Raw genomic sequence first — 26,588 nt, forward strand, 5'->3', positions numbered from 1 at the left:
GTGTTCAATTGTGAATAACATCTGGTCACTAATAGTTGCCTATTAGGCTCTTCAAATGAGTCAGCTCTGTTCTGTATAAGCAATGCCGCACCTTTATCCACTTGTTTGATGACTATATCTGGGTTTGTACAAAGAGATCTCGAGGCAAAAACTTGGATCTGAGCCAACATCAGGCTTGTTTCTCCAATGCTTAAAAAGCAGCCATAACCATCAATTTAAAAGCATCTATATGTCCCCCTATTACTGAGGGGCAGAATTTCAATGTATTTATTTATTTTGTTTGTTGGGTTTTTATAATGCGCCTATACACAATGTGTTACAACGCGCAACAAGACAAAGGGGGGCAGGGATGACAAAACAAAATCAGTCGTACTAGGCCTTGTGACATTTGATCATGGAAGTGCCGTCAGCAGAAGTGCAGGGGATAGAGGGGTGCTAGAGGGTTAAGCGAGTGCCAAGGGAGGCCAGGTGGAGAGAGCCCAGGGAGAAGAGAGTGCAGGGGCGGACGGTCCATGTGCTAAGAGCGAGGAACAGGGCTGTAAGGGCTGAAGGGGTGCAGGCCCAGCCAGGCTAGTGCAGGGGGAGGGAACCCACAAGGGCAAGTGCCGGTCGGGTGTGCCAGAGGAGGCCAAGTGCAGGGGTAGAGTGGTAGGGGAGGGCCTGGTGCCCTGTAGGAATCTGAAGGAACCAGGCAGCCAGTCAAGAGGCAGAGTGGGAACATTAGCAGGGGAGGGGGAGACAGAAGGAGGAAAAGAAAAGGGGGGTCTTGAGAAGCTTCTAGAACTTAAGGAGATCCAGCTCATGTCTGAGAGAGGAAAGGAGGCCATTCCAGAGGGAGGCACCTGCGGAGGAGAGAGATCTACTCCCCACTCTCTGCTTGGAGAAGCGTCTGATCTGCAGAGAGTTGGAGCTAGAAGTCCAAAGGGCTATATCAAGGAGGTATTTAGGTAGAGAGAGTTGGATGTAGTGGGGTCCCATGCTGCAGAATGCCTTGTGGATGATGCAGAGGTCTTTGAACTTGATCCTCACAGTAAACCAGAGCCAGTGGAGAGATTTTGGGCTGGAGGGCCAAGGATAAATCTTGCAATCCTATTCTGGATTAGTTGAATGGGGCAAAGGGAGGAGTTAGGTAGATTGGGGAAGAGGCTGTTACAGTAGTCCAGCCTGGAGAGGACCAGAACTCTGGAGACATTTAGTTTCTGGGGGAAGGTGAGGAAAGAGAGAATGCCTCTGAGGAGGTACAGCTAAAAGTGGGCCTTCTTGGCAATGTCCATGATGTAAGGAGAAAGGAGAGAGAGGAGTGGAAGATAACACCACAATGTTTTGCCTCACAGGAGGGTGAGGAGGCCCATGGAGGGCATCCAGAGTGTAGGAGGGATGGAGGGAGGTGGAGTACCAATGTGAAGGATCTCAGTCTTACATCCATTAAGGTAGAGAGCGCAAGCAGTACACCATGCTTGAATAGCAAATAGACAGTCGGGAATGAGAGAGGAAGAGGAGGAAGCAGAGGAGGGAAGCTTAAAGGAGAGTTGCGTGTCATCCGCATAACACTGGAAGTTAGGAGAGAAGGCAGAGATTAAATGGGCTAGGGGGGCAAGGTATATGTTGAAAAGCCAAGGTGAGAGAATAGAGCATTGAGGGACACCACAGGTGGAGAGTCAGATGGAGGAGAGAAAAGGACACAGTTGAACCTGGGAATGTCGTTCAGAGAAGAAGGTCAGCCAGTCCAGAGCAAGGTCCGTGATGCCAAGTGTATCACAGAGCCAATTTATAAGGATGGCATATTTGGCCATATCAAAGGCAGAGGAATGGTCAAGAAGGAAGAACGGAAGGAGAGTTGGAATTGAGATTGGAGAGCAAATCTTCACTGGTGTTCGGGAGTGCAGTTTTCATGCCTCTGGCAGCTCTGAAGCCAGACTGGTGTTTGTGGAGAAAAGCAACAGATTCAGAGTGGTGGATAAGCTGGGAGACGGCCAGGTTCTCCAAGAGTTTTCCCAGGAACGGGATAATGGAGATAGGGGGTACTTAGCCACACAGCAAGGGTCGGCAGAAGGCTTTTTGAGGAGAGGGTGCACAAGAGAATGCTTGAAGAGTGATGGGAAGGATCCAGTTGCAAAGGAGTGATTGCAGAAAACAGCCAAGGCTGAAGCAAGGGAGACAATGTTGTCCTTGATAGTTCTGGAGCAGGGGAGCATCTGTTTGGATGAGACCTTCATAGAGCGGACTTGTCTAGAAATCTCATCAGGTAATATGGGAGGGAAATAGGAGATTAGGAGGCAAGGGACAGGGGGACCTGAGAGAGGGAGAGGGAGAGGGGGTGGTATAGAGGAGAGCAAGGACAGGATGTACTGTGTTTTAGTAGTGAAATGAGAGGCCAGAGAGGTGCAGAGGGCCAGGCAAGGCAGAGGATAAATGGAGACTGCAGTAGGATTGGTGAGTTCCTTGCAGATTTTGAAAAGTTCAACCGTGTTGTTAGTGTTCCCAGAGATGCAGGCCTAGATATGGGCCCTCTTCTTCGAGCAGATGGAAATTTTGTATTGCCTTTGGAGTAGGCAGCAGGCCAGTTTGTCAGAGGATGTGCGCGAAGCCTGCCACTTCCGTTCAGCTGTTCTGCACTTGCATTTCAGAGAGGCCAGGTCAGAGTTATACCAGGAATTGTGCTTGGAGGCAGGTTTTATGAAGATCCTCATGACAGGGGCAAGGAGGTCCAGAGTGTTGGAAATGGAAACTTGAAGGTTAGTAAGGGCTATGTCAGAGTGAGAGCCAGTGGCAGGAGTAGGAGGGGGAATGAAGGTGGCTGCAAAAGCACTGGCATTCACTTCATAGGTTGAATGATGGAGAAGGAGACTAGCAGTGCAGGCGGGGGAATATCCAGGGGACCCAGGAGTGCCAGGTGAGAGGATAAGAGAGAATGGCCAAACCAGGAGAGAGGAGTAAAGAGAGGGTTGGAGATGGGGATGTCTGCAGAGATGAGAGCATCCAAGGTGTGTCCGGCTGAGTGCGTTGGACCGGAGGGAAGAATGGAGAGGGAAAGTGAATCAAAGAGGTTGCGGAAAAGTCCACAGGCCGTATCAGTGGAGTCGAGGTGAATATTGAAGTCCCTGAGGAGGAAAAGGTTGGAGGTAGAGGTCAGGAGAGAAGAAGTGAGATCATTCCACTCTGAGAGGAAGAGGGAGACCTGCCAGGGGGCCTGTAGATGTTGGGCAGAGTCAGAGAAAGGACAGGAGAGACACCAAGCCTGTAGATGAGGCATTTTAAAGAGGAGTAGGCCTGAGTGGGTATGATAGTTGCATGGACCAATTCATGGAAGATCAGGGCCACTCTGCCACCGGACCGCTTATGCCTGGGCTTAGAGACTATCTTGTAGCCCCCAGGGAGGAGAGTGTCAAAACTTGTGACAGAGCTGGCCGTGAACCACGTCACAGTGAGAGTGAGGATATTGAGGTATTCAAGGAGGTAGCAGATGTCAGAGGAGTGTTTGAAGGCAGAGCGAGAGTTGAGGGTAGCTAAGTGGAGTAGGTTGTCACTTTTGAAGGTCTTCTAAGCAGGGGTAGAGCAGTGTGGTACAACCGTCAGTGGTGGGAGAGGGGCCAGAAGGGTGGCAGAAGGAGGAGTGGCAGGAGAAGGGAGGAAGTTGATGAGAGATGGAAGACAACTATCATGAAGAAGGAGGTTGGGCTGAGAGCCCTGGACTATGACAGTGCCTTTTATGTAGACATGAATAATGGCCTTAGAGGACAGGAAGCATGCCAAGAGTACTTCCCAATGGGTGTCAGCATTAATGGGCGAGGAAGAGAAAGGGGAAAACACTTTGACCATATGGGGAATCCAAAGGTCTGGCGAGGGAACGACGAAGAGGATGTCAGTGAAAGTCTGACTGTAAAAGCGTTGACAAAGGCATCAGCGATGGGCAGGCCTGGTTTGAAGACCAGGAGATCCTTCTTGAACTTATTCCTTCCAGACTTTGACAGTGGGATGGGATAGGTGATAAAATAGCAGTTAGAGATGATGGGGGGGATATAGAGTACCATTGAGGGAGGGCGAGGAGAGAAGGAAGGAGGAGAGAGGTAAATAGGGATAAACTGCATTGCAGTGCACAACACCAAACAGCAAAGCAACAATCTAAGCAAAGCAACAATCTAAAATCAAGTGTCAGGAAGGGAAAAGTCATAGGTTACATCAACAGCAGAAAAGCAATGCACCTTGAAGGCAAAAGCCAATTTCATTTTTTATAACACAACAACAATCTAAAAGCACACAGATTTGACTTTCCTAGAAGAGGGGGAAAAGCCACATTTTTAAACACAACAGAAAATGTAGAAACACACAGATTCAACTTTCCTAGAAAGAGGGGGAAAGCCTATTTTTTTAACACAGCAGTACATGTAAAACACAGATATTCAACTTTCCTAGAGGAAGGGAAAAAGCTTAATTTTTAAACACGCACAGATTACATTTTACTAGAAGAGGGTAAGCCACAAGCCTAACTTACACAATTCACCTAGAGACAGAAATTGATACCAAAGTGTGATGTGCAGCAGACTGCAAAGTTAGCTAATTGGAGTAATAAGAGAGGAGGGACAGTTACATATGGAGCAGCAATAGCTGTTCCCCCTGCCCACACTTTTCTTACCTTGCCAGTCGCTGCTGGTTGACGGCTGCACTGCATGCTCCCATGGCGAACATGATCAAACCCCCTGTGGAGCTACTACTGTGGGGACTGCCCTTTGCCTCAGGGCCCTTAGCTGAAGGGGGACAATGCAATTTTATGGGACTGATGCCTGGCAATTTTTCATCAGTGTTGGGAAGTCTTGTGTTCTCAAGTTGATCAAGTGATTCTAATGCTTCAAGAGCAGGAATGCAATTAATGCTGAGGAGATTGTCTGGTGCAGGATTTGAAGACTGTCTGGTTTTGTTTTGCTTTTTCATAGCAAAATATGTAATGATATTTATCTTCCCCATACACTTTCAAGTTCTGTATGTGTAGGAGTAAAGTCAATTCAGGTGAACAGAAAAGGATATAAGTAAAACTAGAGTTTGTCTGATATGTGTAGGTCAAAAAGGCAATCATTTCCCTGTTGTTTGCTGTCTACCAGAGTGTGTATGATGTCCCACTCGTGTTGGATAGCTTCATTGCATGTGGCCTGTGGCCTCTCTTTGTCTGTCATCTCTTCCTCAGTCTCTTCATTATTATCTTGTACCTGACCTTGTATCCAGATGTAACAATCTGAATTCCTCTAAAGAATTAATTTGAGTCCTCAGGACTTTCGGTCTGATGATATGGCTTCCAAGGTTGTTGGTGTTTCTATTTCTTATCTATTCTCGTGAACAAATTGTCGAGTTTCTGCTTTATGCTCCTCATGTCTTCCCATTGCTAAAGTATAAATGCAACCTAGTTCACAAGCTCTCTTGTGGCAGTGGCAATTTCCCTGCTTTCTTAGTATGATTGTTCCTTAAATTCTTTCTAGTTTTGATATTGTTTTCTGTATCTTGTTGCATCTCACCTCACTCATTGAAAGTGAAGATTTTTTCAGTTGCAGTGCCTGGTTTGTCCCCATTGACTATCTATTTTCGGATTCAGTGAATGTATATCATCGCTACAAGACAAAAACTATAAAATTCAGCGGATGTGGGAAGTGACGACAATCTTAACTGAGAATCACCACTCAGATGCCACCCATGGTGTAATTTGTATCTCTGTTAATGCCTGCATTGATCTCATGTACGCGCTAATGGGCTGAACAATGGAGGTGACCCTGAGTTCAGATTTGTATCACTACCCACATTTGTCGAATTTGAAGGGTTTTGTTGCAATGAATTGAATCATCTTAAATCTGTCTTGACTAAAGTTGTTTCACTTAATTTCAAGAGTATTGTTATGCTATATATTCTCCAGTGTCTACTGGCTAAGGCCTTTAGATGTATCCACTACCCACTGTGCAACAATTATGTGAAAATGATGTGGCCCATAACCCCTCACTAGTAAATAACCAGATCCCCATAGAGATGCTGTAAACATGAAGAAAAATGACCATGGCCCACTGGCCATAGATAAAGGTCTTGGCCATTAGTCATGGCCCATGACCATTATGACCCCTCACTAATAAATAACCAGATCCCAAAGGCCATGGTCTTTGGTCATGGCTACTGTCCACATTCCATCAATTATGCTAAAATACAATGTGCTACTACCCAAGACCTAACAAGCAAAACATGGAGGGCACCCCTTATGTATTTGAATCTGTGCAAAACTCATTGAGAGAGTTAGCCAGTTGTGGGCACAGAAGCTGTGACAAATGCCCCATGCTCTAGTCGCCGGGGGAAGTGGACGCCGCTGAGGATGAGGGCTAGTATATGTCCCATGTGCCTCCGATATTTAAGGACCCACGCATCCATTATTCTGTAAGGAGCCATGTTTGAGGTCCCATAGCATTGATATACGATTCATGAGAGGCCAGTTTATTATTGTTGTGACTCTTATACAATGAATTCCTGGAAGTACTTTCCAGTCAGACAGATCCATCCTATGCTATAGCACCAATAGATGGGTATAGCACGTTGTCCTGAGGAAGGCTGAGCTTTAAATGAATAGCTGATACAGTCGAAACACAAGTTGGCCCTTCATGTCAAGTTTGTTTTCTGCATGAATTCCTTCAGAATGCTTGGGGCAGACGATAGCAATGCCAGATGCAGTTTTAATATAACATAAAGCCTTGAAACGTTCATTGGAGCTTGTTTTGCACATGTTGGTCTTGTCCATTCTCTGTGCCTTTCTATTACGTGTTGTTTTATGCATTATCTTGTGATGTTTAGATGTATTAATTGTTCCTGAGTTGGTTGTTGGTGGCAGATGTACTCTGGGTGCTATATCCGTGTATATGTGTGTGAACAGATCTATTTTTTTTTTGTTTTTTTTACTTTGGTGGTTTCAGTTATCAGGTTCTGTCTTATACAGCTAAATATAGGTTTATATGAATTTGTTATACAGATGGACATATTGTAATACATTAATGATTTTGAAATAAATTACATTTTTGTATATGATCAAAAGTCTTAGGAACTGTGCACATTCTGATGTTAGGTTCTCTTTTTTGATGTTGTTCCTACTGTCCAAGCCCTTCAGCCATGGCATGTCCATTAACCCATGGCCAGTAGCCATGTCCTCCTGCTGTTACCACTGTCCACATAGCTACAATATGGCTAAAGATCATGGGCAATTTGCAATGGTCTTTGGCTATGGCCTGTTGCCCATGCCCTTGTGTTTCCTCCCTTTTCCCCTTCTTCAATCTCTATGATAGACTACCCTTCACATATGCCCTGATGAAAACATAACTGTGATCACTGTTGTGTCTCCTTGTATTGCTGGGGTAATAGGGAAATTCTCAAAAATGAAAATGTCACCCTATCCCCACTGCCACTCTGCATGTACACCCTTCATCCTTTTCTGGTACACTGCCACTCCCCTACCATCTCTGTCCATCTTGACTTGCTCCTATTATCCAATTAACCCGCTCTTTCAGTGATGCACTTTTATTCTGACTTTGTCTTTTGATGTGCTTGTGGGATTCCTGCATTAAGACAAAAATTATCTAACTCAAAATAGGCTCTCCCCAATGTGGCCACCTATCTATTTGGTTGTCTTTCACCCTCACTATCCCTGCCCTCTTGTGAAACACCCTTTCTTTCCTCTGTGTATCATTTTTGGCCATTTTCTTTTTTCACCTTGAAACCAAAAATAAACAAGCATTGGCAATGCCAACAGTTTGGGCTTTTGTGTAGGCATGGAAACGGCACTTGCTAGGCACAGCCTTAGTGGTATTAGCAAATTGGTGCAAGTACCTATCCCTCTAATAGCAGTATCTGGTAAATGCCTCATACTTATACACACGCCAAAACTTTTGGCTTTGCCAATGCTTGTTCTTAACAGGATTTCAGTGAAGTACAGCAGAGTGTTCATAAAAATGAAGGCAGGTCTGGTAAGACAATTTCATTACACGAGTAGCTGGTTTACAGCTCCAATGAAGTCATTAACTCTCAGAAGACTGCTTTGAAAAGCGCTAGCAGGCACTTTGAGAGCAAAGTTTGATGGTAAAGCTTGATTAAAGCGAGCTCAAAGAGTTACCATGAGGAGGTGTTTTGGGCGGGGGGGGGCATAGTGATTAGCATAGCCACGGCCAGTCAATGGGTGGGCACAAACCCAAACAAAACCTACAGGCTGTGTCTCCCTCCTCATATGCCATTCCCCCCTATCTGTACTCTAATGCAATAGTTTCATCTTATAGCTGTCCCAAGCAACAACTAAAAGCCCAAACTAACAAGCATTGTTCTTTGCATTTTGCATTTTGCATTTGTAAGCACCAGGGTCAAGGTGGAGAGAGCAAAGTTTCAAAGGAGTATCCGATAAGGGGTGCAGTTGTGCAATGGAATGGGAAGGAGAATAGAGTAAGGGAAGAAGCTGCTGATAGAGTACGCTATCAATGATGACCAAGAGGAAATATGAGCAAGAAAGGGTGCGGGTGAGAGCAGGGTCGGACTGCCCTATCGACATTCTGCCCCCGGCAGAATGCAATTTAAACTTTGGATGGCCTGGGGCCAGTTTTACAAGCCACCATGGGGCCGGTTTGGACTATAACATTATTTTTGTGATAAGTTTCTTTTGGTAATGTAATGTTACGTATTGCTCCGAGTAGCTCGCCGATACACAGTGGATGCGATGCAGCAGGCACTCATCAAAGAAAGTTAACACTTGTTAAGTGTTAAATTTGCTTTGATTAATGCACACAATAGCTGAGGCCATGCTGGGCAGTGTGTGTCCCCAGTCATCTGTCGACGTAGTGACATGAGGCAGCTGAACTTTGATTAAACAACAGCTTGTAACAAATTGTCCTGGGGTTTGGGAGGGAGTGAACAGAGAGCTTGATTCCTGCTCAGGGCGGTTCCTGTCCAGTGTTGTGTGCATGTTGGTTTTGGGGGAGGGCACGGGCGGGGTGGCCTGCCTAGAGTAGAGTCCTCCTAGCTCTTAGCCTCGGTGCAGGGGCCAGACAACTGCCAGGGGCCTGCTGTTACTATGTGGCTTGGCAGCCAATCACGTGAGCAGGCTGCATGGGCATGGTTTGTTGTGCTGCTGAGTCTGGGTGCGGTCGGTCACCCACCACAACAACCCCCTGCACATTTGGGAAGCAAGGAAGGAACTGTTGACATGGAGCAGCAGCCTGCAGGCCTCTGGCTCTCTGGCTGTGGCACAGCAGAGCAAGTGTAAATTGCAAGTGTAACAACGACAACAAGGCCTCTATTTGGAGCTGCAGCAGGCCAACAACAGCCTGCGCCTGGCCCAACCAAGCCCTGCAGCCCAGCCGAGGTGGACAGCAGAAGACATTATTTGTGCAGGGATGTGGGCTGGCGTGATCACACAAAGTAAGTAAAGATAAACACATAAAATGAAGGGGTTAGTGCCCGCCAGGTCATCTACCCTTTATAGTGTTTTTATCTCTCAAGGACTGGACTTGGTTTGTAGACCGTCTGCAAGCCCAGTCCTAGAGGCACATCCACTCCATGCAGAGACCCCTGCTGTAAAGCAACTCAAATTAACTAGTGATTGCCCTGAAGCTGCCACCATCTTAAACCTCCTTAAAACGAATAGAATTGACCCGGCTACTCCTTGAAAAGGACAAATGTACAGAGGGTCACAGAGTGAAAGAATGCAGAGCTCCCAACCATGCCTAGACCCGTTGCAGCATTGCTGCTTTTAGAAGTCACTGTAGGGATGCCGCTAAGAGGACACCACTTATTTTGCAGTTTTGCAATGTACTTTTGTTCTCTTGTTACTAGTATTTCTAGTGCTACCAGTAAATCTAAAAATATATTTATTTTTTCAAAAATGTGCCTTTATTAAGTTAACTGAATGAACAGGAAAAGAAATCCCAGATAGCAGAGTGTGTATGGCTGAAATGACATACCCAGTGGGTAAATTGCCCAATTTACACATACTTCAATGGAACATGGCATTATGATAACAGCCTTTTTAACAGAGTGAAATGTCCCAGAAGCAATCTATATATCTTAAAAAAATATGCACCCTAAAACTTGATTTCTTTATCTTTTACATTTCTAACAGTGAGTATGCTGAAGTATACACATGGTAGCGTTCAATTATTTGTTTGATCTAATACATCTAGTACACTGTCTGTTCCATTCTGTACAGTTCAAGAATTCATGCTGGTTCCTTTTTCAAAACAATTAAGTTCCATTGTGCGGCTGGCGCTGCCCATTTCTGGAACTCTCTCTCTGTGTACAATTTTACAGTACATGGAAGCGTGTGTAAACAGACTACATGCCTCCACAAACCGGGGGTTTTATGTTCATTTAAACCATCCAAGACCACGTCTCTGACCCCTTAGATGTTTTGGAGGGACTTGCCTGCCCTGTGCTGAGATAGATTCATTCGAGACACACACACACACACACACACTGCATATGCATACACATTTTTATTTTATTTCTAAACTTCCCTTTTACATGAGGTGATCTTCTTTATGGTCAGTGCAGGTCAGCAACACAGCACTCTCCACATGATGACTAATATCTTGACATGTGCACAAACAATTGTTGCTTTATGTCACTAATTAAATGTTTTCAATGCCACCTTCATGGACAGCAACAAGTAGATGAGGCATTTCAGCAATTATTAATCTGCGGATGCATCAGGTCCGGTTCTCTGGGGAGAGTACCTTGTGGTGTTCACCAGGGGTAGGTAGGCAGATTGGAGAATGGTGATTCAATGTGTATGCTTCTGATGACAAGATAAGTCGAATTAGTGCATGAAAATTCAGGGCCAACGATTAGATCTGTGCAGTTTTAGCGCTCTTGAAACGTTTTTGGACTAGCACAGCAAGTGTGATGCACCCTTCATCCACCACCACTACTGCTGCAAAAGACAGCTGTGTGCTGGAGGATCTGAGAGTTGATGGCAATGTGAACTTTGCAGGCATAGATTTCCCGTCTATCGCTGCTCAGCATGTGAGTGCGCTTTACATGGAAATGACCCAGAAAATGCAGTTACACGCAGTTTGCTGCAGATTTTGCTTAATCCTGTGAAAGAGACTGTAAATATGGAGCCAAAAAGTGCATTTATTTATTATCCTAATTATGTGCATTTTTTATGTGGTCTCCCTTAACAGAGCAAAGCTCAGAAGCATCATTGAGACACAAAGTTTACATATTTAATCTGCTACTCTTATGATGCAGCTGTGCCAGCAACAGAGTTTCACCGATCAAAAGCAGAAGTGGGGAAGATGTTGGCAGTGTATGCCAGGTACTCAAGTCCAGCTTACAGGATGTGAGATGCCTCTGTATGGCAGGTCACACCTGATACCATAACATGCCTCCACAGATTTCTGCAGCAGGTGTAGTCGCCCATTTGGTTATCTTACTGGTGCATGTAAAGTCGTGAATTGACGCGATTCACGGATGATGGTTTGAGGGCCCCTCTTTTTGGGGCGAGGGACGGGCCACTTTTTTTAGGTGCCTTGGCCTATTTATTGTCCCAGTCGGACCCTGACTGAGAGTGCAAGAAATAAAGTGAGAGTGTGAGAGGAAGGATGAGAGGGTATACGGCGAGGCGTTAAGATGATTGGGAGGGGGAATAGAGGAGGTAGGATGGGTTAGTGTTGGTTGGGGAATAAAGGGTGTAGGGTGGGTGGTGGTGGTAAAGAGAGAGGTGGAAGGGTTGAGTAGTGAAAGAGGGGGTAGGATGGGTGGGGATAGAGAGAGGGAGTGGGGTAGGTTGGTGGGGGCAGAGAGGGTGAGGGCAGGGTTGGAGGGGATAGAGAGCGTTGGTAGGCTGGGTGGATGGGGGTAGAGAGAGTTGGTAGGGAGGGTGGATGGTTGGCAGAAGACAGAGTTGGGCAGGGTGGGTAGGGTTATAGAGAGTTGATGAAGTTAGGTGGGTGTTCAGAGAGTCAGGGTTGGGTAGATTGGTTAGAAATATTCAGGGTTGGGTAGAAAGAGTCAGGGTTGGGTGGGTGGTTTGTTGGGTGTAGAAAGAGTGGGGTAGTTTGGGGGGTAGAAAGAGTGGGGGTAGGGTGAGTGGGGGTACAAGAGAGTGGGGGCAGGGTGGGTGTAGAGAGAGTTGGATTAGCGTGGGTGAGTGGGGGTAGAGAGAATGGAGGTAGGGTGGGTGGTGGTAGACACAGTGGGGGTAGGGAGGGTGGGTGGCGGTAGGATGTGTCTGTGTTGGTAGAGGGAGTGGGGCTAGGGCTGGTGGTACTAAAAAGAGTGGAGGTTGGGTGGGGCTAAAGAGTGGAGGCAGGTTGGCTGGGTTTCTAGTAGAGAGAGTGAGGTAGAGTAGGTGGGAGTAGGATTGGTGGTTGGGGTAAAGAGTTCATTGTAGGGTGGATGGGGGTAGGGAGAGTGGGATGTAGGGGGGTAGCGGTAGGCAGAATGGGAGTAGGCTAGGTAGTGGTGGAGAGAGCAGGGTTTGGTTGGTTGGTTGGACTGGGGGAGAGTATGGGTTCATGTGGGGATAGAGAGAATGGGGTAGAGTGGGTGGGTGAGGGTAGAGAGGCTGGGGAATGTGTTGGTTGGATAGAGATGGAGGGGACTGGGTTGGTGGATGTAGAATGGGAGGAGGTAGGTTGAGAGGTGGTGGTAGGGTGGGTAGGGTTGTGTGAGTGGGTGGCTTTGGTGAGTGGGTGTGTTAGAGATAGTGGGCGTGGGGTGGGTGGTGTAGAGAGAGTGGGGGTAGGCTGGGTGGGTGGTTGGGGAAAGAGATCTTGTGTAGGGTGGGGGTGCGGGTGGTGGGTGTGAGTAGAGAGTGAAGATAGGGTGGGTGGTGATAGAGTGGAGGTAGGCTGGGTGGGGTTACAGAGGTCAGGGCTGGCCTGAGTCATGAGCAGTCTGTGCGTCTGACCAGGGATTTGCGGCTATAGGGGCCAGCTGCCTGCCTATAGCATATAAAGAAATAATGTTTTCAAAAGGGGCTGTGCTGCCTCCATGTATGAGGCTCCCGTTGTTGTCTGTACTAGTGAGGCAATGCGTCACCCTCAACCTCCTGCTACGATGCTGCTGAGACAAATACCACCCCTCTCAGCAACCCACCAGACGCTGCAGGCTTCTTTAAGAGTTGCTTATCTCTTTCTTTCTTCAAGCAGAGCATTTAAAGTGAGAGTGATTTACAATTGATGGCCCATTTAAGAGACCTTTTTGAGAAGACACTTTTAATGTTTCTGTGTTAAGAACTGGAAAGGGACAGTTTTATTTTGAAAGCACACGCAAAGCATCAGCTAGCTACCTAAAATCTGTGCAATCCTCCAGGACAATTAAACATATCACCCACAACCATTTTACATCATCTGCCTTATTTTCACATGTTCATATTTAATTCACCAAAAAGAGGTTTTTTTTATACATAGAATATAACATTTTCCTCACATTATATATCAAGCCTGACTTTGTCAAACATTGAAACACAAATAGGTAACCAGTTCAAACATTAAGTTCTATTATGGGTCTTTCAGTCTAGAAAGTATATTGTCAAAATTCACAGGCCATTTTCTGCCTTCTGCTGAATTGCATTCTGGTATTTGTAGTCTTCCATTTAAGGTGGGGGGAACAATGCCAGAATTGTAAACGTTTTGCCTAGGATATTTCTATAAGAATTGATATATGTGTGTGAGTACTTAACTATGGTTTATTTACTTTCAAATTATCTTTATGAAACAGTATTAATGAAAGCCAAACGTGGGGATGAGAGGGCAAGTGAGAATATTTGCCCACTATGTCTCAGGAGGATAGCTCAGGGGCAACATGCTCGCCTTGAAAGAAAGGCGACACGAAGCAACACAGGTTTGATCCCCGGGTCCACGCTTATAAACCTCTCTGTATTAAATGCGTCATAAATAACCAATCATATGTGCCAGGTGAGGTCACAGGACTGTAGGGGTGATTTTCTCTGGTTCTGGCCCTATGCTGAATTTCAGGGCAAATGTTGGGGATACATGTGGGAGGACAGCATCTGCCCACTTTTTTTCAGAGGGCAGACGCAACCCCTATTGGGTATTTTTGAGGTCAGCATTAAAAGAAAAAGTTTGCTTGCTCAAGTGTTTGGCTACTAAGATTTCACCCCAGGTTGTCATGTTTCCAATGCAGATGCTTAGTCACAAATACAAAAGTGTAAAGTACACATTCCCCGTGAGGATTTTGTTTTCCTTGGACTATTTCATTATATATTGTTGAGTTTAAAAGGTGGGCACCTTTTATACTTTGCCAGCATAGTTATTGGAAATTATTCTCCGTCAGATTATTTTCCAGGTTGATAAATGTTTTTGAAAGGCCAGTGCTCGTTTCTCTTGTGCACTTTCTTCTAAGGGTAAAGGTCAATTTAACTAAATGTGTACATTTCACATATGTTCACTTACCGCACATATTGGTGGCAGCATTTGTCAATGTTATAAGCCATAGAATTTTGGAAAAAGTCAATGGAAGTTGGTTTTATCTTCACTACAGGGTGGTGATTGCCGACCTATAAAAATATATACCAGTCATTTGTTTGAAACATTTGAGCCAAATCCATCAAGCAAATCAGATGTTGTAAGGCATAGAATGTTGAAAAAAAGTCCATGTAAAATGATTTTATCTTAACTACATGCGTTGTTTGCCCAATCATGTAATTAACATGTTTTGTAAAATGAACCATTTGCTATTTTCGCATATATTTTGAAAATAGTTTTCTGGGACCCGACTTTGTTTTTGGATGTATTTACAATGAAATTACCACAAATGTACCTCATAATAACTGCAAACTTACCCTAAGAATGGACCCACATCAATGAATAAAAAGATGGTAGTTCTGAAAAGCCTCAGTTCCTTCAATGTACCATGGGATTTGTGCAAAATATTTTTTGGGCCAGGGATACCCCAAATAAAAAAATAAAAAAAAAACTACTGCACAGATTTACACCAAACCAAAACAAAGAATGTCTGCATCGCTTTGTGCCCATTTTGTGTCTTAATTGCCACAAATGTGCCCTGCGGTTTTCATTGTGAGTTTGTTTATAGTGGCAGTCAAAAAAATAGTTTTCTTTCAAGTTTTAATAACTTTTGAACCATTGGACAAATTGGGCCAACAGTTTGAAAATGCCAATGTAGACATTGACGATTGCAGCAGATATATGCAGTGAGTTAAAAGTTAGTAGCACTAAAATTTTGGAAAAAAGTCAATACAAATATTTTTTTTCTTAAATATAAGGTTGCAATTTCCTTCCTACAATATGCACCAAAAACTGGTCTCCTTTTGCCACAAAGAGGATTTGCATATACGTCCAAATGTGGGGGTCGAGGGGAGCTGGCAAGTAAATCCTATGCTGCTTTCCCCTCCAAGCCCCAGCAGCCGCCTGGGCAAAACCTTCATTTTTTTTTACTGCACTTAGGGCCTTTGGGATGGTGGAGGATCTGGTTACAGGCAATCCAAAAGATACATTTTGCTTTGCACTTTCCATACATAATACATATTCAAATTTTCTACCTGGTGCCAATAGGTATTCGTGTGGCAATAGCAACAGAGAAATGATCCAAGATGGAAGACGTTTTCCTATCATCTGCTGTGTTGTGTTCTTTCCTAACTTTAACATTTCAAACCATATATGTACTTTCTGTTTAGACCTTTTTTATGCAGATACTCTTTTCAGTTCCTTTTTATTCTTGGTTACATCATCGCTTCTCTTCTCCTGGTACCTTGTGCTTTCATGCAGCCTGTGCACTATGCCTGCTTCTTAACATTAATTCTCTATTTGAAACCTTTGCAATCACACTATCTATCTATCTGTCAGTCTAAAGACATTGCTTCTCACTGGGCGTATTGCCATTTTGCCTAACAACGTTTGTCACTACATTTGAGAGCTATAACCAATCAGAACAACCAAGACCCTGATTCATGGAAAAGTGCACATTTGTCCCGCAATTGCTGCGTGCCGAGAACCACACTGTGTGAGCCTTCGCACAGAATAAAAATGCACGCCCTGCGTATTCATGGATTTACTGCGCAAAGTAACCGTATTCGCAATTCGCGCCCGGAACACCCCTGACACACCACTCGCAAAGCATAAACAGCCCGAACAACTATATTTGTGCACTCACCCTGACGCAAATGCACGCACCCTGTAAATAGTGTGTGGGGTCCCCCGCAAGCAGTCCCCCAGTAACTGTTGCTGGCACCCCAACAATGTGATTATGAAACCTCATAACTCGGGTAAAACTTGAAATATCTGCGTGCAAACCCCTGTAAAATGGCCCAGCACCCCACTTTGCAGGATGCACGCACTCCTAAGTCCGATCGAAACCCCTGTCTGCATGCACACGCCCCTAAATTCAACAAGCAAACTCACCTTCGCGTTGCGAATCCTATGCGCAAATGTCCTTACGCCTGCCTTCGGGGGGGGCAGAGAGATCGAGGGATTTGCGTGGCCCTTTTGCAAGCAAGAGGTTCTGTGGTTACATCCATGAATACGCTTTGCAGTGTGCATTTGTTGGCATGCTATGGACTGCCAGCGGCCTGTCCCTCATCATGCCCACTTTTTCACTAGTTCTTACTCATTTTCCGATTTCCGCTCCCTACTCTGCCCTCTGTACAGGCCTCGCCCAGGCTCTGCGTGTAGTCTCGCGCAAGGCACTTGGCCGCTTGCAGAGACGTCCTGAGCCTGCACAAAATCCACGCAAGTCCAAGGTATATCCTGCGCATTCAATTCCATGAATCGAAGAACGGGATTACACACACAGTTTGGCGCATATGTACCCTATTTTCCATGCAAATATTTCCATGAATCGGGCCCTATGTGTTTAGAAAGTTCAGAGACTTCAAACCCCCTGAAACCATTCAGTATTTGGAACCTTCACAGTATGGGGAAAAACGTTTAGCGCTTGATTTACAAAACAATTTTACAATAACGTAAATCCCATTGAAAAACGCATTGTAAATCAAGCCCCTTGTCTTCTCATGTACATTTTTGGTTTTGGTGAATTGTTGTGGTGCTTGTGTCACCAATTTGCTGAAACCATTGTTACAGAATAGAGAGAGGGAATGAGGGCTCTGAACTGAAAATATGTGTTTGGCATAGCAACCACCAATGCCATAAATCACTAAAATCTATTTTTCCAAACTCCTTTGAAGTACTAACATTTGAGAAGTTCCCTTATAATATTTGCTGCAATCATTAGCTTTGTAAGAAGTAAGTCAATGCCGGGCTTTCCATTTCCGGGGCTGTGTAGTGAGTTCATATTGGGCTATTTTTGCCTATTTCATGGACATTCGTCTTTGTTGGTGTTACTTTTGATGGCAGGTCTTTTTTTTTCCTCCTGAAGCTGCCTTTCTAAAAACACCCTCTTACCCCACACCCACTCTCTCGCTTTCTAACCCACCCCCACTCTCTCTACCCCCACGGACCCACTCCCACTGTACCACCACCAACCCACCCCACCCCCACTAAGTGTGCTGGTTGGGTTTTGTTTGGGCTTTTTTGGGCTACTTTTAACAAGTCCTCCCTAGGCTGCTTTGTTCTTCATATACCTCCATTCCCTCAAACCCCACCTACCATACCTCTAATCTCTACCCCCACCCACCGAACATCTACTATCTCTGCCCCCCACCTCCACTCTCTCTACTCCACCAACCCACACTACCTCCTCTCTCTCTACACTCTCCCACCCACCGCAACCCCAATTCTTTCTACCCACACCCACCGACCCTATGCGCTCTATCTCTATCCCCACCCATCCTACCCCCACTCTCTCAACCCCCACTCACCCTACCCCACACTCTCCATCCCCACTCTCTCTACGCCCACTCACCGACCCTATTTCCACTATCCTACCCCCACCTGACATAGCCCCACTCTGCACCCACACACCCAAATCCCATTCTCTCTACCCCACCATCTCTACCCTTACCCACCCTACCCCCACTCTCTCTACTCACACTGACTGTACCCCCACTCTCTCTACCCTACCCACCAAGCCTACCCCCACTCTCTCTACCCCATCCACCCACCATGCCCCCACTCTATCTACCCCACCATTCCTACACCCACTCTGTCCACATGCACCCACATACCCTACCTTCACTCTCTCTACCCCCACCCTCCCTACATATACTTTCTCTACACACACACACACACACCATACTTCCATCCTCTCTACCTCCACCCACCCTACCTGTACTCTCTCTACCCCAATCTCCCACCCACCCTAACTCCACTCATTGTACCACTACCGAGCCTAACTCCATTCTTTCTACCACCACCCACCCAGCCACAACTCTCTCTACCACCACCCACCCAACCTCCACACTGATACCCTGCCCACCTATCCTTCACTATCTTTACTCCCCGCCACCCTACCATAAACCCACTCTTTTCCCCCACCCATCCTTCCTACCCCATTCTCTGTTTCCCCAACACCCACTCTACCCACACCAACCCAACTCCTACTTTCTCTACCCCACCCACCCTACCCCCACTCTCCTACACACATGCACCTCACCCCCATTCTCTACCACCCACTCTACCTGCAACCAGGTACCTTACCCCCACTCTCTCTACACCCACCCATCCTACCCTCACTCTCTCTACACTCACCCACCCTGCCCTCACTCTCTCTACACTCACCCACCCTGCCCTCACTCTCTCTACCCCACCCACCCTACCCCACTCTCTCTACCCCACCCACCCTCCCCCCACTCTCTCTAACCCCACACACCCACCATACCCCACTCTCTTTACTACACCCCACCCACCCACACTACCCTCACACTATCTACACCCCAACCACATACCCTACCCCCACTCTCTCTAGCCCACGAGGACTGTGAGAAGTTTGGACTTGCTTTCTAGTGTGTGATAAAAGCAGGCAAATTCCATATAGACCTGCCCTTATGCAGGCTCCTGTGGTCTTTAATGGCTGCCATCATTACTGATGTCCGCAGTGTGCTAGTGAGCACACGGCAGAGATCAAGTGGCATTCTCTGAATGGGCAGTAAATGAACATGGGAATCAAGCATCTGCCTGGTTCCTGCTTATTCTCTTTGCTGGAATGTAGGAGTATCTGGTGCTGGGCCTATGCATTGTGCCAGTTGTTATGGGTGGGAACACTGTTCTGGATTCACCACATCATTTACAATGAGCCTGCAAATTCATCAATGGAAAGGCCTGCTCACAGAATCTGTCTTCCATAGTCCTCATTTAAGTATTCATTCAGTCCGCTACTTTGACACAACCCTCCAGAAACCTGTGATCTTTTTTTTGTTTTTTATGTGGCTGATTAGTACACGGTGGAATGCTGAGGTGGTTGAGATGATAAAGTTGTGCATTTTAATCTTCACATGCTGAGTGTATACTTCTACATGTAAAATAGACTCATCTGGAACGGTGCGAGTGCATGTGGGGAAGAGCGTGTATGATATGACGATAGCCCAGTGAAAGCAGCAGAAAAACGACAAAGCTTACCTATAACCACCAATACTGGCATTAGGCCCTTTGTGGAAATATTACATTCACAAAACCCAAGAGTGCAACTTCCCTGTTGTCCAGCGGGGTCACTGGAACACTGTTGCTGGAAATGACTAGTCAGAGCCTACACGAAAGCCAAATCTATTGGCTGTGTCAATGTTTGTTTCAGAAGCAGTTTATCAAGTCCACATAACTGACCGCTACAACAGATTCCATCCTGACACATACGAGTTGATTCCTCTATGCTTGTTTTACATTGATGATTATAAACAAAAACTGGCTAGGGGCCTGGTTCCAAAATACCTTCAGCTATCCCACCGCAAATACCTCCCTGTTATGTACAAAGGGAGGCTTTCACATAACCAGTAGTTTAAAGGTAAAGAACCTTTTATTTGTAAGTTGATGACATAAGACGACCCCCAGCAGGAGGAGTACAATCTTCCCACTAAGGCCCTGCTTCTTCACTGGCTCTCCTTGGAACCCTGCTACATAAGATGCAGTTCTATGTTCTATAGTATCTAAGTGACAATAGACATAGTGAAGGAAATATTATACACTCATGGTTTAACAGGTAAACATTGGAAACACTGCACATCCTAACACCTCTCCTCCTTAAACATAACAAGTAACTGTGTGGGTGAGGACCCACTAAAATTGAAACCTGTAAAACAAATATTGAACAACTGAAATTGAAACCTGTAAAATAAATATTATACACTCGTGGTTTAACAGGTAAAACATTGGATGCGCTGCAAGTCCTGGCACAAATCAAGAGCATAGATATAGGACATCTAGTGGTTGATTAGGTAGAGTCACAAGAAAGTCCCTGTCTCCAACTAACTGAAGACAAATTAACATTGAAACGGAAAAGCCACCCTTTCCTTATTCCAAATAGCTCCTCCTTTGACCAACACTGATGAACCCAAGTCTTTCACAACTTGCTTGGGTTCAGAAAACAACGAGGCTCCTTTACGAACTTTGGTGGGGAGCTTGACTTTAATCCAATCACCCTCTTTGACCTTGAGTTCCCTACAACAATTCTTCTGATCATACCTCTCCTTGGATCTAACTCCAGCTTCAAAAATTCTCCTTTTTACACTCTCTAGATCCACATCCACCATTTTTGATTTGCCCATCCAACCTGGACATAAATGAGTATTTGGTTTTCTTCCTCTCAAGATCTCAAATGGACTCACGCCTGTGACACTATGGGTAGTTAGCCTATACTGGAACGTGCGTTCCATCACTGTTCTCACCCAGTCTCCTCCAGTAGCCACCGCTATCCTAATAGCCTCCATCAGAGTCCTATTAAATCGTTCCACACACCCATTACTCTGGGGATGATATAAAGAAGTATTCACCTGCTCAATCCCATGATTCTCTAAGAATTCTTTAAACTCTCTGGAAACAAGTTGGGTCCCATTGTCAGACAAACACTTTCTTGGAAACCCTTCTCTCCAAAACAGTTGTTCCAAAAATCTGATTATACTACCACTGGATATGTCCTTGAGTACACATACCTCCGGCCATTTTGATAATAAATCCATGACTACTAATAGGTAGCTATCTCTGCCACCACCAATATTAAATGGACCGAGGAGATCCAACGCAATTTCGTCCCAAGGGACACGCGGGGACTCCCTCACTACCATGGGAACTTTTTGCACTTTCAAGCCTTTGTTTCCCTCAATACATTCCACACAGTCTTTGACTTGTTCCTCTATGTCCTTGTCGATACCAGGCCACCAAAATTCAGACCTCACAAGTCCCTTCGTCCTGGCCAGACCTAAATGCCCAACATGGGCCAACTCCAAAACAGACTTCCTCATACCGACTGGCACAACCATCTGGTGACCCTTGTATAAATAACCATCCTGAATCCATAGCTCCTCCCTCACTTTGGCAAAACCATTCATCTCGCCCCTGTGGCTCTTAATTTTACCTTCTGCAACCAGAGTAAGTACTCCTTGATATACAACATCCTCCGTGCAAGACACATCCCACTCACTTTTCTTTAATGTTTCATGCACCTGGAATATTTCTGCACTCTCCTCTGAACTTGTAAAGTCACTATCGTCAGAAATTTCCCTCTGGACAGATCTAGACAAGGCGTCTGCAACCACATTAACCTCCCCCTTTACGTGGAGCATGGTATACTGTAACCCTTGCAATGCAGTGACCCATTTCATAATGCGTCTTGACACTCCCTCCAAACCACCTTTCGTAAAAATTCCAACCAAGGGTTTATGGTCAGTGCAAATGGTGAAACTCCTCCCCCACAAGAATCTTTTAAATTTCTCGACACCCCAAACGCATGCTAGAGCCTCCTTCTCAATAACTGAATATCTAGATTCTGGGCCCTTCAAAGACCAGGACGCAAAAGCCACAGTCTGTAAACCTGTCTGATCCTCCTGCATCAGAACAGCCCCAACACCATAATCACTGGCATCAACAAAAAGCAATGTGGGTTTACTTTCCTCAAATATTTTCAAAATGGGAGCATTGACAATAGCCTCTTTTATCATCAAAAATTCTTTCTTGCACCGGTCACACCATTTAAAAACGACTCCCTTGCGAGTGAGAAATCTCATATTCCTCGACATTTCTGCTAACCCCTTGACAAATTTGCTGTAAAACTCCACCAGTCCCAAAAATGATAGTATGTCCCCTTTAGACTTAGGCTCCTCCATTCTTTTTATGGCCTCAATAGCCTCCTCCTTGGGTCTAACCCCTTCCCCAGTGATCTCATGACCCAGGTACACCACTTTGTTGGCTTTAAAAGTACATTTTTCCAAGGCAACGGTGAGGCCTGCCTCCTTCAAAATATCCAAAACTCTTTTCAAACGAACATCATGCTCCTTCTCATCGCTCCCACATACAAGAACATCATCCTGATAACACATCACCCCTTTTTCACCCCCAAGTAATTTATGCATAATACTCTGAAACACACTTGCGGCTGAGACCAAACCAAATGGCATGCGAACACACCTGAACAATCCAATCGGGGTGATGAAGGCGGTGAGATCCCTGGAATTAGGGTGCAATTCAACCTGATGGTAGGCCGATTTAAGATCTAGTATGGAGAACACTTTTGACCCAGCTACTCCCACCATCAAATCATCTATTCGGGGAAGAGGAAACCTGTCTGCCACAACCATGCTGTTTAGATGTCTAAGATCTATACAGAGCCTCAAAGACCCGTTGCCTTTTCTGACTACAACTATAGGACTGACCCATTCAGATGCTTCTATCTTTTCAATGACACCATCTCTTTCCATTCTCTTGAGTTCTTCCTCTACATCTCCTCTAAGAGCAAGAGGAATAGTTCGCAGTTTTGCAATCTTAGGTACAGCTCCTTTCTTTAGGCGAATTACATGTACAAAGCCCTTAAGACACCCCAATTTCCCAGATAACGTGGTTTGTATCTCTGTGGGCTCTCCTCCCGCAACAGACATTACCTGCTCGGGATGACTTGCCTCAAGCCTTATCTTCAATTCAGCTTGATCACTCCATGACAACAATTCACCCCCTCTGTTGGTAACATACACATAACCTTTGGCCTTCCTGTCCTTAAACTGTAATTCAGCATCAAAGCAACCTATAATATCTATGGGAACATCTCCATAAGCATTTGCTTTAACAGTATTTTCCCACAGAGTACAACTATCGAATTTGTTCCTCCACACTTCCACACTTATCAAGGTGTAGTCAGCACCACTATCCATTAGCATGCGTACTGGTACACCTCGAATTACAACCTCAGCATAAGGTTTCTGCGTTTTCACTCTGCCATTGACAGCATTCACTGTAAATACCACTTCTCTGCCATCCTCACAATATGACTCATCTTCATAACTTGCACTTATTTCATGCACTTGATTTGACCCAGCATTAAAATTTCTACAACATCGGGCAATGTGCCCTCTCACACCACACTCATTGCATATGATATGAATAGCAAAGCAATCCTTATCCGAGGCTATATGCGACAAGCTTCCACATCTAAAGCATCGTCTCCCTGGAAAACCTCTGGATTGTCCCGAATCCCTAACCATCTTGAAAGAATTCATGTCTTTGGGAATCCCTCTGCTATCTTTTGCAGGAACCCATTGACGCCATCCTCTGCCAGTTGCCGGTCTGTTCTCTTCGCTCCTTTTAGCATTCTGCGAGGCGCGTCTTGGATTCCACGTACTCTGCCTCTGAACAACCTTTGACACCTTCAGCACTGAACCCTGACTCTCATCCAACTTGGGTTTACCATTGTTCACAGTATCCGATTGAAGAACTTCAATGCACTTATCTGTGTGTTCCACCATTTTCGCTATCTCAATTGCTCGATCCAAAGTGGGGTTCCTCTCTTTCCATAGTTCTTTCCTAATACTGTCATTGGAACATTTAATCATTAGCTGGTCTCTCAAGTGCTCATCCTGGCAGTGAGTGAATTTGCATTTCACTGCTAAGCCCCTTAAAGCCGTGACAAAATCCTCGATACTTTCCCCATTCTTCTGCTCTCTCGTGGCAAATTTATATCTTTCCAATATAATGTTCTCCTCCACTCTAAAATGCCTGTCCAGTTTGGCTAATGTCCTTTCATATGGACCAGCATCCAAAATGTCAGAAGGCTCCGGCAATCTCTTTAAGACCTCTTGGCCTGCAGTTCCCAAACAGTGAAATAGCAATGCCTCCTTGCGCTCATTGGAGTAGTTGGCACCAAACACTGCTAAGGCATATTTGCTGAATCCTTCCTTCCAGTCTTCCCATCTAACCCTGGGTTCACCTGGCACTGCCAGAAAAAACACAGGAGCAGGCACATTTGCCATGTCTCAAAGTTGCAGAATAGAATAACAAGCTTGCAATTCTGGTTTAACCAAAAGAGCTCCCACCCACACAGGTAGGTGACACTAATTAAAAGATAGCTGCTTGGTTATCTACTCACCCTGGAGCGCCTCACCAGGGTCATCGGCGGCGACTCCTTTCTCAACCTTGCTCAGCGTGGGGCCAGGGTGTCCAATGGCCGCTCGAAAAACACACAACCCAAAATCCAATTATAAAAGTGCCAAAGCCGTGTCTTTGCCAGCCCAGTCTCCACAAGTTCAACAAAATTGCAGGGGTCCAATTCCAGCTCCCACGGACCACGGAGACTCCAGGGGTTTTCCTCTGGCGCTAGCAATGTCCCTCCGGTGGATGCCACACACTGGATGTCAGGCCGTCAATAATCCACTGAAAAAGGCCCTCCCTCAGGCAAGTCAGGCTGGCTCCGCTCCACAGCCAGCACACTAGATCTGTAGAAAAGGCGCTGGGGGTCGTCCTCGGGGTCCCAGTCAAAATCCTCGTCGCCAAATGTTATGTACAAAGGGAGGCTTTCACATAACCAGTAGTTTAAAGGTAAAGAACCTTTTATTTGTAAGTTGATGACATAAGACGACCCCCAGCAGGAGGAGTACAATCTTCCCACTAAGGCCCTGCTTCTTCACTGGCTCTCCTTGGAACCCTGCTACATAAGATGCAGTTCTATGTTCTATAGTATCTAAGTGACAATAGACATAGTGAAGGAAATATTATACACTCATGGTTTAACAGGTAAACATTGGCAACACTGCACATCCTAACACTCCCCTCTCGAGCGCTTCACTCCTATACCTCTAACTACCTCTGGGTCAATCGTTTTTCAAAGAAACGAGCTGGGGGTAGATCTCTATCTTTGGCTGGAGCCTCCCTCTGGAACAGCCTCCCTGCCACTCTAAAACTTGAGGAGAACCATCTCCGGTTGCGGCAGCACCTCAAGACCTTTCTCTTTGCTTCTGCCTTTGCTCCCCCTCTCCCCTGCTCTCTCTTGGCACTGTGCACCTGGCCACCCTCTGTCCCCTGGGCCCAGTACCTGCTCACCCCGCCACCCTCCTGCACTGCCTACTGGCCAGCCCTTGCACTGAGGACTGTATCTGTACCCATACAGCCCCTCACCCCCATTTTCTTCTTTTCTGCACTTATCAGACTTACCCAGTCTGCTGCCTTAAACACAGCACTTGCCACTTGCTGGCTGCACTACCACTGTTTATTGCCTCAATTTTCCATGTATTTGTATTCATTATTATGTATCTGCTCTCCTCTGCTCCGCACTTTCCACTCTCCCCCTTCCATGCACTTTTTCCCTTTTCCCTTTCCCATGCACCTGCGAGTTGTTGGGTTTTGTTGTGTTCTCCCCTGTTCCCCTCACTTGCCTAGTCGCGCTCTGAAACACTTGTGTACGAGCGCACTACAAATAAAATATCATACCATATATCATATCACATGGAAATCGTTATTGACCTCACCTCAGCCCATCAGGATATTTACAGTGTAGTCAAAAACTACTGGTATTGACTGCGTTCTGAACATTCTCTCTTCAGGAGCCGACAAGGAAACAACAATGCAATTTCCAGGCAAGATGTTATTTGAACAAAGCAAGACAATTCCTCTCTGTAAGAACATTGTCTTGCTGCAACATGCTATTTGACACATGAAAGAGAGAGATAAAACATTGCAAAATGTTTTCACTTTCTTATACAGAAATCGTTTATCATGACCCCGAATGCTTGCTCATGTTAAACCTAGATGAACAAAGTTGCAATTGAAATGATTATCTAACGAAGGTAACCATGTTATTTAAATACTACAAAATATAACCACATTTAATTTACTAACTCATTTTGTCTATTTACTTTACTCACTGTTAAAGCACCATGTTTAACTTCACCACAAAAACCCCAAATCATGTATTGCTACTAAAATCACCTGCTAATAGACTTAAAGACCTCGAGACAGGTCATTATCGCTTGGGATAGTAACACTTCGTCAATTTACAGCCCTCAGCTTCACCGCAGGCCATAGCTTGGTGGTGGGTCATTATTCGCGATAGCAATCCTTCTCTCAGGCTACAAGGTTATATTACCAAAGTACGGATCTAAGATATTCCCCCATTTAAGGCCTAGCATACGTGCATGGTTTATAACTACCCGACAATGTTTCTGATCTTGGTCTAGAACTATTCTGTGGAGAGAATCGGGGCAGTCGTTAGCTCAGTGTATTTAAGGCCAGGGTTTTGCCACGAGAAGA

General features: G+C 45.5%; 1 protein-coding gene across 1 annotated transcript in view; it reads left to right on the plus strand.

Annotated features, from left to right (window-relative positions):
• The window catches only part of CDH12 (cadherin 12), a 1,497,293-nt gene that overhangs the window by 509,425 nt on the left and 961,280 nt on the right, over positions 1-26,588 (plus strand). The gene's annotated exons all lie outside the window — the stretch shown is intronic.

The sequence above is a fragment of the Ambystoma mexicanum genome, chromosome 5p (genome assembly GCF_040938575.1).
Source record: "Ambystoma mexicanum isolate Mex_15411 chromosome 5p, UKY_AmexF1_1, whole genome shotgun sequence".
Lineage (NCBI taxonomy): Eukaryota > Metazoa > Chordata > Amphibia > Caudata > Ambystomatidae > Ambystoma > Ambystoma mexicanum.